Raw genomic sequence first — 17873 nt, forward strand, 5'->3', positions numbered from 1 at the left:
CTATACAAGGTATTGCTGCATATAATTAAAATTTTTTAATTCTGATGTTCATTTCCATAAGTGAATTCTCGAATCGCTTGAAATTCTTCAGTTCTCTAAACTTTGACATAAAAATAATAGAAGAAACTTTTCTTTAATGAATAACCAAAAATTTTAATTATAATAGAATAATTTAAATAATTGATACATAATTATACTTATTCAATTACAAAAAGGTTATATTTTTTTAATGAAAATTGAATAAAAATATTCCAATTAAATAATATAACATATAATAAAATTTATCAATTAAAAAATATTAATTTTTTCAAAGGAGGGCTTCGATAGTTAATACAAATAAATGTTATTTGAATATTCTCCAAAAATTAAAAATGTGGCACTAAACATTACCATTAAATGACATTGCTGATTCAGACTGCTGAAATTGCTCTAAAGATATTTTCATTTTTAATAACGCTTCTATTTTACGACGGTGAAATTAAGCTTACCAAAATTTGTTTATAGGAAACTTAACGGTTTCTTTGATTAAGATGTGAAGGTTTAGAATGAACAAAAAAAGGCCGTTAATATTCGTATTATGGAATTTAGATTCTGCTAGATTCATGGGATCCGAGTATTTGAATTTTATTTCGGCAATAAAAAATAATTTTTGGCTAACACGCTATTCTTGTTTATATGTAACTGAACTTGGAACACATATGTTAACTATACTTGGGAGATTAACTAACAACGGGAGATTTTTCAAATGAAAATTCTCAAAAAGGAATTCAAATGAATTTGGAGCAAAAGAAGAAAAAAGTTTCTATAATCGCGTTTTATTGTCAGAAAGTATTTATTCCTCTCTGAAGATAAGGAAAAGGAAGTTAAGTTTTGTTTTTGTTGATTTGACGTATCTCACTTGTCTGACAGTAACATCATAACAAGCCCGCGAAATTTATCTTGGCAACGAGTGGAAGATTTTGTCTGTCGTTGCGAAGAGTCCTGGGCACCATACAGGTGACATTACGACTTCGTTCCGTTCCGCCCCCAATCTTGATGGAGAGCACCCCGGTGTACGGGTCCTAGGGTATCCCATCCCTTTTCCCCTAACATCAACCTCTCGAGAGGAATTTCTGCTCGGCGCATACTTACAGTGCCCCCATACCGCAAGTAGACTATACATTTACAAACATCCATGCCTTCTCCGGGATTCGAACCAGGGCCTTTCGGCACAGCAATCAGCGTCGTTAACCACTATCCCAGTTGGGCGGCAGCTAACTTTGAACTGACATTAAAGAACAGATTCTATATGAGAATTTGTACAATGTCATTGAATTCAGACTTCTATATTAAAATCAGTTAAAATATTTTGCTCTTTTTATACAGTGTTTATATATGCCGGATGACGTAAGATTGCGTTATGTACTGCTACTAAAACAACTCTCAAACCTAGCAACATCTTCTAGAATTAATGCTGTAATCCCACGTATTATTGCTTTCTTTTTACTGTTTCCTGTAAATGCTTTTATTTTACGCTGTGGGCTATGGGCTATAATAGTTTCTCTACAATTCCAGAATGAAACAAACTCAATTTTTTAGACGTATATTTTTTTGACCCAAGCTGTAGATTAATTTGCGGGTCTAAAAGAAAAGGATTACCCAAGCTGCGGATTCTGTTTGTATTACTACATTTTCTGCTTAGTTAGAGAAGTAAAATTACAATTGAATTTACGATTTTAAAAAAATTCGAGTATGATAAACTTTAGTAATCAACTGGCTCAAATAACTCTGCATGTCTTTGGCACATACAGTTATCTGTCTAGAATACTTGCAAAGAATAACACTTTGCTTAATCTACAAAGGGCCAATTTACCATGCGAAATTCCTGAACAGCATTGGAAAATTAAACAGCATTCCAGCAGTCGGTTGTGATAGACCACTTAGCTGTTCTCTGCCCCTAAATTGCTCTTGCGCATGCGCCATGGAGGCTCAGGAACGAAGGATGCTGATTTGATCCTTTCCAGTTACCGCCAAAGATCCGACACTTGCGGATATACCGGTGGAATTCTCCCCGGGTATACGTCAAGCGAGGAAATCTTGCCACGGTATTTAATGGTAGTCATTGTCGATAGTGTACAAAGTAGTCTTCCCTAAGCATTCAAGCATAAAAGTGTAGTTATTCATCTGAATTCTTAAGTTTGGTGAGTAGTTATTCTTAAGTATTTTTATATGAATCTCATTTTATGGATCTTGTTAAAACGACCAACTTTAAAACGTGAGAAAAAAATTTAAATAACTAAAAATATTTTTTAAAAAAATCTGAAAAGTTTCAGATTTTAAATTACGTCTAAAGAAGCCTTTTTTTTAACATTTTGTGTGTTACATTTATTTACAAATATCACGTTCTTCACACTTAAACCATAAAAATTCAGTTCAACAGCAACAGTTAGCATATCTTTAGAATTTCCGATGCAGAGACTCGCATGCTGGAGATAAAAATATTTTTCTTTACAACGTTGCCATTGTTTGCTTTGAAATCCTTGAGTTTGTTAATCAAAAATTCGTTAAAGTTTTACATTATAGGAAATCGATCATAAAACAAATTCGAAATTTCAAATTTGGTCTTCCACATGCCCATATTCATAGGAAGATTACGTTATTCAAAATCCGATGGCTCCATGTACCGTTTTTTATCACAATGCGAGAAATATAAATACATTTATGCAGATTTTTCAGCATTTAATTTCTTCAAATATAATGCAGGACTCTAACATTTGGTGGCAACAGTTTGAAAAGTGAAACGGACATTTATAGTGAACCAACGCAAAATCGCAAGACGAAAACAATAGTCCTTCAGGGACAAAGCCCCTTTGGACTAATAAAATAAAAGTAAAAATAATTAAATTAAACATTTTATACATTCATAATAGTTTTCTTTATAAAATTAGGATTGAAATTGTATAAGATTTATCTTACATCAGGGTTTAATTTCTAAATCTAGAAATGCACAAGCCCAAAAGAAGGTCATTATTAACGAAGAAAAAATAAATAAAACAATAGATAAATAGCACTTAGAATTAAATAACATGTAAAATAATAAATACAAATATTTATAAATTAATCTAATCATGAGGAATAATACATTACATCCAACTAATGCATATCTTTAGTGAAATTACATAAAAAAAGCATCTGAAAAGGGACTGAATTTATTTCAAAAAAGTGAAAACAGCTTTTGGACAGTATTAGCCGCGGTCAGATAAATTTTCTTCCTCATTTTGGCTTCTAATTTATTTAGAACCTTCTTGATCGAATGGAGGGAGGGCACATCCATAAGTATTTCTTTCGCTGGTGAGATTCCATTTCTAAATGGGGTATTTTCTTTTTCAGGGATTCCGGTTTTCTGACATATTTTACTCTTCTGATAACATACATTTAGTAGCCGTCAGAAGGCATACGTTCAGTAACCAGCATTAGTGACAGCCTTACTAACTACTAAAAGAAATGGTGCATTAGTAAAATAATTTTCGTCCTATATTGCGCTTCAGTTACACAAGAATGTGCAGGAACTTATCTTTTTCTGGGTTTCCGACGTGCTTCGTCCGGAATCTTTCACTTAAAGTCTAAGAAGTACCAGACTCAGGTTCCAGATGAATTTAAGATCTACTTTAATGTAGCACAAGTTAATTAATTTATCAAAGTTTGTGTAATTGTTTTTGTTATCTTTGTTAAACTAATTTAAGACTAAACCTGTATGATGGTTTTGGTAGTTTATTGAAAATTCATTTCTCAGTATTATACTCTGTTCTCATCTGTCTCTAGAAGTACCTTTAAATTAAATTACTGTAGGAAATTTATGAAACACCTACATTAAGAAAATAACCGAATCGAAGAAATTAATTCGTAAACGTTATAGTTTAAAGGTGCTTGTAGGTACTTTAATGCTTTAGTCTTAAAGCATTGCTCATTTAATAAACGTCCAAACATTCTTTTAAAGTTCCATTAATATTTTTAACTGTGCTTTTTTAATTACAGTAACTAAAACTTCAAATCTGGAATGAAAAAGTCTGTTAAGGTATAAAAATTTAAATGAATTAACTCATTAAATTTCTTAGATGTATATTCCTTGTATATTTTTACAGATTTATGTAGCGTTTTTTCTAGAAAATAGCCTCTTTGCAGTTCATTAATATCCACTCTGTAAGATACGAAAGAGAAGACAATGATTTTTGCATTTGCGGCGCATAAAAATATTTTACTTAAACGCTTCAAATAATAAATAAGGAGTTGAATTTTCATATTTATTGAAATAATTCCCAAAATTATTAAAATGTATTTTTTAATCACGTGACTTTTAGGGTACGCAATGGATGTTTATACGATTTACACGGTTTAGGATTAAAATCGCAGAAAATCGAAAGTCTGAAGGGAAGAAAAGGTCTTATTTCTTAGCTTTTAATAATACTTGAGTTTATACAACTCTTAGTGATTTCATACAACTGCTTCATTACTTTCCAGGTTACATCATTTGTTACATAGTTTAATCTCGGATTATGTTATAGCAAGTAACTTCAATGCTATTAAAATGATGAATGAGGGAAGACTTAAGGAAAATAATCTACACGTCCCAAGTCTGGTGAATACGGATGTTGGTTGAGACCGGTTAGACTTGTCGTTGCTAGGAGTTTCTAAATGAAAATGGAATTATGTGATAGCGCAAATTATGCCATGACATAATTCCATTATACGATGCCATAATTTGTAATGCAAAGGAAACTCATTATTCGACTAAGGTTTTTAGGGCCTAAGGCACTTAATTTTTCTGACCTTATAATCTGTATCCTTTATAAGATACAATAAGATTATACAATTTATAACACTTTAAAGTCAGTTCCTTAGGAGCAAATTTCTTCCGAGTCATTCCTTTCAAATAAAAAAGCTCAACGGGATCTTTGCTGTAGTTATGAATCCGCAGATTCTTTGACTGTGATGAACCTTATTCAGCCCAAGCAGATGATTGCCGTGTTATCCCTGGGCATACACGCGGCCGAGAGGTAAAATCATTGAACACTAGTAGTTCGACCTTTTTTCAATTCTGTCAGAAATGTCTGGCTCCACTGGCGTTTTTGTGGTTTTGCCACGTGCAATGTGGGAACAAACCAATTTTTCATGAAAAGTTCTTCACGACGGCATCCCTGCCCTTAGACATATAGCTGTGTTTAGCCACAATTAGATCACCAAATCAAACTAAGTCGGGATGTCTCAGGATTGTAATAAAAGTAGTATTATTTCCAATGACAAATTTATATCCAATAATAATTTGTTGAGAGTTTTGTCTCCAATCACAGGTTTTTGAAAAATTCAGCTTTAATTCCCTTTCAATGAAAAAGCTCTCTTGCTATTCTTTTCTCAGTTCTCAAATCCAGGACAACTGCGTAAGCAGTTCGTAAGAAGGTAATAGCTTAGGAAAAGAAGGTTCAGATATGATACATATGAATGCTATCAATAATCATTAGGTATGTATATTGAAATCTAAACTTTTATAAATGCCCTGCTTTTATGCTTATTAGGAGTTTTGTTAATGATTTCTCACGATAAATGTTAGTCAAGCTAAAGATGTATTCGTTTCGTATTAATTAAACCTTTCAGTACCTTTATTTTCGTAACTCTTGAAATTTGTGAAATAATTTGCTGCTTAGTATATGCGTATACTCATTCATAAATTGAAAGATTGCATTCTCCCTCACTGCTTTGATCTCTGTAAAATCCATATAGCATTAATTAATGTTTGTACTTTCTATATCCAAATAAACTCAGTCTTCAGTACGGAGACAGTAATTTTAAATAGGAAATGCAATCTCAGTCTGAAAAAGGTTTTTCTGTTTTTGCCAAATTACGAATGAAGGAAGAATCTGACTGACATGACTGGATTCTAAAATTAATTGTTTCGATGAAAAATAATGCTGTTAAAACTAAGCAATAAGAAAGCATTTAAAATTACGCAGAATAACAGCCTGTGTTAAGCAACTCAAGTTGCAGAGACATTAGGTTATTTTTGAAGCAGAGGAAGTGAAACATGAGCAATACTCTCGCCTGGACTCTAACCTTGAACTTCTTGAATACGCGCCGAGTGTGCGGATCATTACATCGCAGAAGCATGCTAAGAAGGTAGGAGAAATACCTTATAAAGTTAAGCATAAATTTTGAATAAAACTCTATGGCGATCGGATACGAGACGGATTCGGCGATCGGCTTTCTACGGCGATCAGCTTTCTATGGCGATCGGATACGAGATCCTCTCCTTTAGGAGACAAATAGTTTTTGTCAAAGATGATATAATAATACTCGGTTTTTGGCAATTATTTAAAATTGTTTCTTATAATATGATGAAGAAGTGACAATGCGAATTTCTGCATAATTTCGTAAATGCGAACGAAGCGCTTAAACTTACATTTGGTTTATACACACTGTTGAACAAAACTACTACACCAGTTAGGAAAGCAAATAATAAAAACTTTTTTAATGTACATATTAATAGAAGGCAGACATGATTGAATTCTCAGGTGGTTTGGACTACAGATCGTGCAAAATTCAGTGTAATGATGTATACACTGAACACAGCGTAATGATGTATACACAGTGTAATGATGATGTCATGACTCAAGAGAATTCATAATTCAGTTGGAAGAGCATTAGTATCGTTTCCAAAATTCATCGAACACTCAAATGCTGGAAATAATCATCAGTGTAGATTATAATCCAAAGATAATTATTTGAACAGTACAAAAAACAATTTTTTAAACTAAATACAACATATTTATATAATTTACGCATCTAGCAGCGGCCATAAAAATCATAGCAAATATTTCAAACTTCAAGGTTCAGATATCCATAATTCTTCAAAGTCGAAGTATCAAGAGAGTTCTAAACCTTAAGTTATTTTTTTAATATTTTTCTCGGGGCGCCATCTATCTACTACAGCGCCTATCTACTAAAGGCAGAATACACAGGGGCAAACACAGCGTACACAGTATGTAAAATTCAGTTTGGAATATATAATGTTCAAAATTCAATTGCTGCCACATTTGGAAGCAGCCAGGGCTATAATTCGGTTGTGCATTGTTTCCAGCTGAGCTTAGATGAAGCTTATTTCCTTCCATGTGGCTTAAACTCTAATCCAGAGTTCATCAGTTAAAGCAGCTGGCGTTAGTGACGTGCCACTTTTTAAGAATTAGAAGCGAGTGAGAAATCTGGAGAACCTGGAGCTTAACCTGTCCGAAATGTAATATTACTGACTATGCGAATAAGAGCTGATTGGAATGTGTACCCAATGACACTGCGTATCAGCACCCCAGGTTCTGGACCTGTATGACGATGAAGAATGCAAGCTGGCAACGTTCTTTCTCCTCGGTGTTTCCACAGAAAGATACATTCGCTGGATATTGTATGCAGAACCAAGAGTTGGCAGAAAGATGACGGAGTGTCACTACTGTGTCCAGCGTCGTCGTTCTTCAAACCACAGCAGGCATGTCAGTTTCTGCTGCAGCGTAAATGGAAGCCGTAATAATCGGCGCCATGCTAATACTCGTGCTACTGCAGATGTCATTGCAGTGCCCATGCGGACATATTTCGTCCTGCATACGGGCAAAGTTTCTGACTAGGAGTAAGTAATGTGGCTGTACGATCCCACAAAGTCAAGAGGGCAACATGTCTACTTTCACGGGTGTTAGTGGCTTGGGGGCCGATGACATCCTGCAAGACGTTCAATAGGGACACATGCACCCATCGATTCTCTGAGGTTCATGGGATCCAACCAACAAGAGCGGATTATTTTGCGTTTCATAAAGTCGACCAAAATCACGATGTAAAAAATTTCATAAATCTAAATGAAACGAACATTGTTAACTCGAAAATTAACAATTTCCGAAAAAACACAAAGAACATGGCTTATATATTCAGAAAACAACACTGAGCAAATTTTTAATGGAGCGTTTAAATTATTTGAATGGTATAATTAATTTGGAATAACCAGATATAATGATTAAAACAATTTTAAATACATGACGTTTTAGAATTTAGTAAGTTTTGTATACTAAATTTGAAAATTAAAGGATTTAAAAAAAATAAAAACCTAATCGACGCAATATGCGCAAATTGATGAAAAAATTAATTTTTAGGAAAGTATTTTATGAAGAATTGTTCCAGTGATAGAAACGTTATCTAGGCTAGTAAATTATAAACCATAAACGAAACACTAGATTTCATTGAAGATAAATTTTAACGCCAGTCAGTCCTTAAAAATTTCTTATTTTATTGAAACTCTGCTGTTTAACAGGAAACTGGAATAAATGGCACGAAATGTAGAATATTTCTTTTTTTTAATGCTAATAATTCTGTTTAGCATGTTAAGGAACATTAAATAAATAAATAAATGAAATCAATAATAGAGTAATAATATGCATAAAAGGCTGACTATAATGACGCCGTATCCTCGAAACAACATTTCCAAGGAAAAATTTCATGATGAGCAAAAATATAAATTTCTACTTCTACTTTAAATAATGCTGCAGCGTATTCTCGAAAATTGACTGATTAATATTTGTGTGCTATTATAAGTAGAGAAAATCGTATGAAGCCAATTAATTATCAAGTTTGCACTTCTTCTGTTGTTGGGTAGCGTATATAATTTATTGATTAAAGTACATAAAAATTGTTTCGGAAGTTCTTTTTTTAAAAATGGATGCACAGAGCATAATATTTTCTTACGATACATAAATAATTGAATTTCCCGATGCTTTCTAGAATTTTTAATTAAGAGAAACTACTCCGTACTTGCTTTACACATTAGAAAAATTTCATCCTATCGACTCGTTCAACCACCAAGAATTAAGACGGACATAGAGATGCCAGTGTTTAGCAGGTGTAGCAACGCAACCATTGGTGAATTTTATGCTAGGAAATCCTTCACTACAAGCATAACTTGAGTTTAATGATTATATCATATTCTTGTTATAACGAGGAACTGAATTGTATTATAGCAAAGCCCTCCAAAAAATTCTGTGTATAAAATATTCTAAGCACTAACTTTGGCCAATGAGGCTAACTGCCAATGAGGAGAATTTTCTAAGGCAAATTAACTCGTATTCACGTTTAATTTGGGATGACTGCAGAAACTTTAATGCAGGAACACTTTTCTTGGATTTGAATCCGGTTCGAACTACCACACGTCAGCACTTCTATTCATTTGGCGAATTCTATTCATTTGGTCTATAGCGAAATAACACTATAATAAAAAACATTGATGTGTATACCACGTAACAGCCTTGTACGGCTTATAAATTATGCACATTTTTAGTACACTTCATTTAAACTCATTTCCTCGAATTTTATTAGAGATGTTTTTCTCATTCAATCAATTCAGTTCTCCTTTCGCGGCAAGGCAAAAATGTATAAAACTCAAAACATCTTCATAAAAATTGTAAAATGTAGAGAAGCCGAAAACATCAAATATAGTTAAAGAAAACAATTTTTGCAATTGAAATTAGAGTTTATGCGCAAAAACAAACAATTCAACCAACGGGCAGACTTTTCGTTGGACAAAAATTCAAAGTTAACTTTTGGTCCTATTGAGCAATTATTTGTCCAGCTTTTGCTCCACTGGGTTCGACTGGTTCACAAGACACTGAACTTGGTGCATCAACTGACTTAAGTCACTACTAAGAATTCCAAACGTAAACAAATAGCCGCCACGTTAGACCTACAACCACTTATACATTTAAATTTTTGATGTTCTTCAGATATTGCATGTAGATTAAATAACGGCATAAGCAAAATTTAATCGGAATATAAGATAACATGATTAAATCAAGAATAAAAACACAGAGCTTAACGAACCGAGTAAGAGGATTGGTATAATCCCTTCTGAATCCATTTCTGAATCAGAAATCCATCAGAATGAGGTCGGCAGAACGCGTTCGACACAAAACAGCCATTTAATGGGAAATGACTTTATCTTGAAACGTTACGTAGTTTAAAAACTTGTGATTCCAGTTGTAGGATCCACTTGCTTCTTAACGTTAACACGCTACGCCTTACTTGGCGGTAACCCAAATCACAAGAACTCAAGTAAAAATTCGAAGATATTCCCGAGAAGTAGAAACTAAGCTACAGGGCTCATAAAACTCCTGTTACTTAAAATCGCATTGAAACTAGTGGCAGCAAAGTAAAAGGCTGTTATGTCACGTAAACTACCAATAACTGCGAAGATAGAAGCTCACGCTACACAGAGGTGACGGCAATAGCCTAAACTCCTTAAATTTCCTTTTAAAACTTGGTATTTAAACTTTTTCTCCTCAAGGTAGAATTTGCATTTCTTCACGCGCTACCAAATTTAAATATTCTACGCCATTGATAGTTTTTCAATGCGCTGATCAATTTGTGCAGGAAAAAAATGAGTGTTGGATTTCTTAAATTTCGAAATTTTCGCTGTAAAGTGTAACAGTAAGAGCTCTACGCAATTTTGACAGTATATCTGTACAGATATTAGGTTATTTTAAGCAGGAAATGTGAAAAATGTGCAGTGCCTTCCCCGGGACTCGAAGGGACTGCTAAGGGTTCGTATATGAAGGAGGTGTCTTATGACCACCTTGTATGTATATGCTTCAAAATCTTTTTCAAGCCCACGGAAGAAATATTTGTTAATTTTGGAATTTTGGTGCTGCTAAGATAGAGATAGAAAAATAATTTTTCATCTGCTTCTTCAAAAGTTGATTAAATCGTCTGCCAAGTTAAAATATATTTTTATCTCCTACTTTTAAGGAGACTTCAAAGTCTTTTTAAATGAAAAAATATCGTAACATTTTAGATTCCTACTACTAATCAGAAATGGTCTTTTGTACATCTCAAAGTTCTGCCACAAAAAGTTCATAGTTTATACAGACTCATATAGTGCTCTTAAATCGTTGGAAGCTTTTCCCAACACTCAGAATCCTGTGGTAGTGTATGTTCTCAAGATTCATATAAACTTAACGATTCTAGGATATGAAGTCCTGTACTGCTGGGTTTCAGGACATGCGGTAATAAAGGGAAATTAGCTTGCAGATATCGCAGCAAAATCTGCTGTTGAACTGTCCAATCGACTCATCCCTTTTAGAGACATCTGCTGTGTCATCAAGGGAAGGATCCGAAAAAAATGGCAGCAAATTTGAGACGTTCAGTTCACAACGGTTGAGAAATGTAAATTCTAGAATTAAGCATTGGAATTTTGCTGGAAATCGTAAGGAGGAAGTTCTTTTGACTCGCCTTAGAATTGGTCACACTAGAGTGACACATAACTACCTTTTGAAGGCTGAAAATGAGCCTGTTTGTTTGAATTGTACTGTTTGTCTATCAGTCCATCAGTATTTCATGGATTAAAGTACATAGTGGCCATTTCGGTAATGATCAGGCAGATAAACTAGCCAAAGAAGCAGCTATTAATCAAGATGGTACTGAAATCATCATTACGTGGCCTCCCTTAAATTTCAAGTACCAACTAAAACAACTTGCTTCAAAATCTGGGCAAGATTTGTGAAACGATGCTCCACAGGGAAGACGCACATATAACTTGATCCCCAATGTAAGCTTCGCATCTCTGTACTCGAATCCTTGACTAAGTTACTTTATAACAGGACATGGACCCTTCCCCACATATTTCTACGCAAGAAATTTGGCAAATTCTGATATCTGTATATGTGGGGAACAGGGAACTCCTAATCATTACACTTTCTCATGCCCCTTAACTGAGAATATTCACATAAAATCCCCAAGAACTGATTTCCTGGCATTCCAAAGGTTTTTAATTAAAGATAAACATCAGTATCCAAAGTTTCAGAAAAGTATGCAACGACTCTCTTCCTACGGCCTTAGATCTCTGTCAAGTGTAAGTCCACATACTGCTTAGTAAACTTTTACATGCTGTGATTATGGATAAAATGGCTCCCCTCGTGAACTTTATAAACTGCAATAAACCAATATATCTGAAATAACCCATGGACACCCACCTCTTTAGCATTATTATTACAATTCATTTTAACATTGTGTTGCCAGTACTAATTATAATTATCTCATTATGTTTATCTGTTTATTAATTATGTTTATCTTCTATTTTTGTTGCACCAAATCAGATGTTCAATTTATCTTGTGAATCTCAAATTATATTCCGACTATTTTGTAATCTACTTATTGTAGTAAAAATAATATTAAGAAGAGCTATATGTGGTGAGAATATTTGTACTAGTAAAAATACTTATATATTTTAATTTCTTATGTAATGAAAATGTGTTAATTTCTGTAAGCTATGAGAAACATTTAATATAATTATTCAGGTGTATAAGTGATAACCAAAATTTTGAATATCAATTTTATCAGCGATGAACTTATGACAGTGATTAAGAGTACATCACGTTGTTTCCGCAATAACCCGAATGACAGGGATAAAATATGTGACCCACAGAGGATAGCAAAATAAAGTACTTACCCCAGACTTCGTGATAGTTAAAGAAGAAAATACAAGTTATTCATCTACTATTTATCTTTCCTATCAAAAAATTTTATTGCTGAGCTCACACAAATAAACAAGAAAATTAAATATCAGATCATAACTATAGTCCTACTATAAATACAGAGCGTCCATTCGTTTATCGATACACTACAGAGCACTATCCATTTGCATCACTTTCAATAAATCACAAATTAAATGGGAATCGAAGATATATGTAGACCAGGAGTATACTCATCTTGAAATTTCTTTTGATTTTGAAGCTTCTACCAGTGAATTAATTTGGAGCAGTCACCACGTGGCGATAGACAATGGATGAGTCTTAAATTGCACAATGAGATCGTTTAAAATTCTTGTTTTAAAACATCATTCCACCCAGGATGAATTTTCAGCAACTGCATATAGAATGAATATATTCAATAAAGAAACTACAGTTATCGGACTTTTCAGGAAAGTTAAACGTGCATCGTCACACGTGGTTGTAGGTGAAGAGACAGTCAGTGAAGAGACAGGCCGAAGCCCGTCCTTCACCCTTGAACTCCCAGCAGCGAAGAGGAAAAACACCGGTCCAACAACTGCCACCAAGGGCTTGGACGAAACGATGACGATTCTTGAAGCGATAGTCTGATGATAGATGCCGGCTTGCTAGCACATTCCCTCCGGCCAAAGAAAAAGCACAGATCACCGCATGAACACTGCATGATAAATGCACTTCACTGACGCTGAGCACTGCATGATAAATTTCACCGAAACACAGTTCATTGCACGATAAATTTACTTACGCACAACACTCATTACAAGTATTATCTGGTATAATAGTTAAATCAAATGAAAAATAGTCAAAAATTATTTTATCATAATTTCACTGTCTGGGATAAGTGCTACACATATGCAGTACAATCAAAAAAATTAATAACTAATACATATCATACAAGTTACTCATATAGTTACAGCATACACTTTCATTATAATCTGTAGTCAAGTTACAATTTTCTCTTTGTAAATGGAAATTGTAAGCTAATACCTATTTTTACATTCATACATTTTCACTGTTAAACACAACTCTGCATTAATGATCATTTTTCTGACAAGTTTCTAATTATACAGATTCTATAAATTCTTCTGGATGACATCAATTTGCCCTTGAAATTACTAAGTTCATCTAGACCAATTACTCTACAATTTCATTATTTTTTTTTGAACACATTAATTTTTTTCTTCCTCTTTTTATTATTGTTATATATGTATATATATATATATATATATATATATATATATATATATATATATTACTACTCAAACTTGTTTTAGTAGCACAATTTTCATGTCTAGCTCGTTACTTGTAATGATCATTAAGTGTACAGCATACTTTTTTTTTTGTAAATTCCATGACATTAGTCAACCCGGACCAGCCTGCAGCCAACCAAACGTACGAGTGAAGGTGATTAACCGACACCCAAACTAATCATGAAATCTCAAAAAAAAAAAAATCTTTTATTGGAAATAAATCCACTAAATTCCTAACACTTACAAATGTGTGTATGTTTTCTATTTATTTATTTTTCTAACTTAGTGAACAAGAAAAACAAGCTCGATGAAATAAATGTTCTTAATTAATCAAATTGAACCTTGGATCAACTCTTTTAAATAATTTGCTACAATGAATTTTTTTTGTTTTGTGGTCTTCGATGTTTTGAATTAAGTAGTTTTTATTTCGAAAAATTTTTATTATTTTGAAAGGTCCATTGAATTTTGGCTGAAAAGCATGAGGTGGTTGTAAAGCCTTTAAAAATACCTTATCTCCAATATTAAATTTTGGTGGTTCTCTGCCTTTAACAACTTTATTTTGAGACTGAAAATATTTTTCTTCGTTTTGTTTCACTAATTCTCTAGTTGCTTTAATGTGTTCTCTCTGACGTAACAAGTATTGTGAAGGATTATCTACCGTTGCCGGTTCATTATTTATATCTAGAGGTGTATTGAGTTCTCGCCCAAAAAATAACTGTGCGGGAGTAAAACCTGTCACTATGTGTTTAGAATTGTTATAATATAGTTTGAAAAAAGCTAATCTATCTGACCATTCGATTACCTTATTGGATAAAGAAGCTATGCTTTCTTTCATAGTTCGATGAACTCTTTCTATGATTCCATTAGACTGTGGATAATAAATGGAGCTTTTTCGGTGTTCAATATTGAGATCTTTTAGAAATTTTTCAAATTCAGCTGAACAAAAATTTGAAGCATTATCAGATAAAATTACTTTTGGAATACCAAATTTTGAAAAATAAAGATTCATACACCTTATTATTGTAGCAGATGTAATATTTGACAGAGGAATAGCTTCTAAATATCTTGAATAATGATCAATAATAGTTAGAATGAAAAATTTGCCATCATGTGATCTGGGCAATTTACCCACAATGTCAATTGCTAACATTTCTCCAGGTGCTAAATCAGATTTTTTTATATTGCTTGTAATTGTTTTACATAACCTTGGTTTATTCTCCAAACACTGTTGACATTTTTCACAAAAGTTTTTTGTATCTAAAAACATGCCCTTCCAGAAATACTTTTTCTTAATGAATTCATAAGTTTTACTAGTACCAAAATGCGGAGCATGAGCAATCTCTAAACAAGGTTTTACTAAAGAATTTGGAAGTAGAATTTTATTTTCTAAATGCCTTGTCTTTAAATGATGCGCTCTAGGTCTTAATTTTATCATTACTACACCATTTTTTTTATCAATAAAATATTTTCCACAAATATCAGCTTTATTATTGTTAATTTGGCTTAAGATATCCTTAATATTTTTGTCATTTCTTTGGTGATTAACTATATTTTGGATGCTTAACTGAGTATTATCTGAATGAAATAAGTTGATATTGTTTACACTATGAGATGCTTCAGGAACTCTAGAAAGAAAATCTGCAGGATTGGAAAAACCAGGTATATGTTTTAGAGAGTAATCAAAATCTTGTAAATACAACAACCATCTGGCAACAATGTCAGGCTGCTTATCCAGCTGCATATGAAAAGTGAGTGGTCTAGTATCAGTTAAAATGGTGTCCGCCGATAACATCGCGGCAAAAACATCGCAGACGAAAACGTCGCGGAGAAAACAACGCAAGGAGAAAACGTCGTGCTACAAAACATCGTGGGAGAAAACATAACAAAGAGAAAACATCGCAGTTCTAAAACATCGTGGTACAAAACATCGTCGTCGAAAATAAAGCGGTTCAAAAACTTCGCAGTTTAAAACATCGTCGTTGAAAATATCGTGGTAAAAAATGAAGTATCTACAAATCATCGCATGACGATAACATCGCAGACATTTTTTTTCAGGTTTTAATAATTGGAAATAGATATTCCCATAATGATTTGTGAGCGCAAGATGTAAAGAAGGATAATTTTTACTTTCACAATTTTTTAAATAACTAATAAATTTTTGCTGAAAAAGTAAGAAGGAAACTTAAGCATAGATAATTAAATGCAACTTATAGCTTATACTTTTCATGAAAAATTACCAGTAAAAGCATTACAAAAATTATTTATTAATGGCCTTTGTTAGTTAACTATGTCGGTTTAAAATTCCATTAAGTGCTATAAGTTGCATTAATTTTCTATGCTTAAGTTTCCTTCTTATTTTCTCAGCAAAAATTTATTAGTTAATAAAAAAAAAATGTGAAAGTAAAAATTATCCTTCTTTCCATCTTGCGCTCACAAACATTATGGGAATATAAATTTACAGTTATTAAAGAATGTCTGCGAAAAGCATGTCTGAAAAAAGCATATCTGCGATGTTATCGTCATGCGACGATTTGTAGATACTTTATTTTTTACCATGACATTTTCGACGACGATGTTTTTAAACTGCGAAGTTTTTGAACCGCTTTATTTTCGTCGATGATGTTTTGTACCACGATGTTTTAGGACTGCGATGTTTTCTCTTTGCGATGTTTTCTCCCACGATGTTTTGTAGCACGACGTTTTTGCCTTGCGTTGTTTTCTCCGCGACGTTTTCGTCCGCGATGTTTTTGCCGCGATGTTTTCGACTGTAACCGTTAAAATAGTAAATTTTTTGCCATATAAATGTTCATAAAAATGCTTGACAGAAGAAAAAATAGCATAAAGCTCACTCCTGATCGATGGGTATCTAGTCTCAGCAGGAGTGAGAAGTTTCGAATAAAATTCTACAGGAAAGAATTTATCATCAATCTTTTGTAACAGAATAGCACACATAGCTACTTTAGAAGCATCAGTGATCAAAAATATCTCATGATTATCATCAATGTTCCTTATAGTTGGTTTGTCCAACATTATTGATTGTAATTTATCAAAAGCATCTTGGCAATCTTGATTCCAAACAAAGGGAACATGTCTTTTAGTTAAGTGTACTATTGGCTGAGTGATCTCAGCAAAATTATGGATCAAGTGTCTAAAATAGTTCATCATGCCAAGAAAAGCCTGAACTTGTTTTACATCCTTTGGAATAGGAAATCTCGTAACCTTTGAAATATTTTCTTCAGAAGGAGAAAAACCTGCTTGTGAAATATTGAAACCCAAATAAGTTATTTCAGATTTACAGAGCTGCACTTTAGCTGGATCTAGAGTTAAATTAAATGATTTTAATCTGTTAAACACTTTTTGAAGAATTACTTTTAACTCACTCATACTATCAGCTGCAATAATAATGTCGTCTAGAAAAAATTGAACATTACTACCTTTAATGTCATTTAAACATTTTGAAATTAATGTATGGAAATAAGAAGTGCTATTGCGAGCTCCAAAGGGAAGTCTACAAGGATGAAAATTACCCAGTTCGGTGCAAAATGCCAACTTTTCTTTGTCAGAGTCCTGCAAATTGATCTGGAAAAAGGCTGACTTCAAATATAGTACACAATACAATTTCCTACCAGCAATGTTATGCAAAATCTCAGAAATTTTTGGTAAACAAATTTTGTATGATTCTGTGATACAGTTTAATAGACGATAATCTACAACCATACGAAATTTTGGTGCATTTTTATGTTCACCAGGTAAATTCTTTTTCCTAACAAATATTACAGGAAAACTATAACTTGAAGAAGAGGGTTCTATTATGCCTGCTTCTAATAATTTTGAAATTTCCTGTTGAGCATACTGTTTTGCAATTTTAGGAATAGGGTAAGGTCTAGTTTGAATTGGGAAATTGTGAAGAAGTTTAAATTCTGGTACAACTTTATCAATAGATCCTAAAGTATTATATGATTTTGAAAACACAGCATAGTTATTCATTAGCAATTCTATCATTTCATTTTTTGCTTGTTCATTTAAATGATCTAGTTTTAAAGTCTGATACATTTAGTTCCTCTTTTCT

General features: G+C 33.0%; 1 protein-coding gene across 1 annotated transcript in view; it reads left to right on the forward strand.

The window, feature by feature from the left end:
* The first annotated feature begins 2016 nt into the window (after positions 1-2016).
* The window catches only part of LOC118202425 (putative G protein-coupled receptor AH9.1), a 191517-nt gene continuing 175660 nt past the window's right edge, over positions 2017-17873 (forward strand). Inside the window, exon 1 of the mRNA XM_085810955.1 lies at positions 2017-2180. The gene's annotated coding sequence lies outside the window, so the exon portion shown is untranslated. The remainder of the gene's footprint in view (positions 2181-17873) is intronic.

This window comes from Stegodyphus dumicola, chromosome 2, assembly GCF_044657685.1.
Source record: "Stegodyphus dumicola isolate Sdum_Otavi_A_Nest chromosome 2, ASM4465768v1".
In the NCBI taxonomy this organism is placed as follows: Eukaryota; Metazoa; Arthropoda; class Arachnida; order Araneae; family Eresidae; genus Stegodyphus; species Stegodyphus dumicola.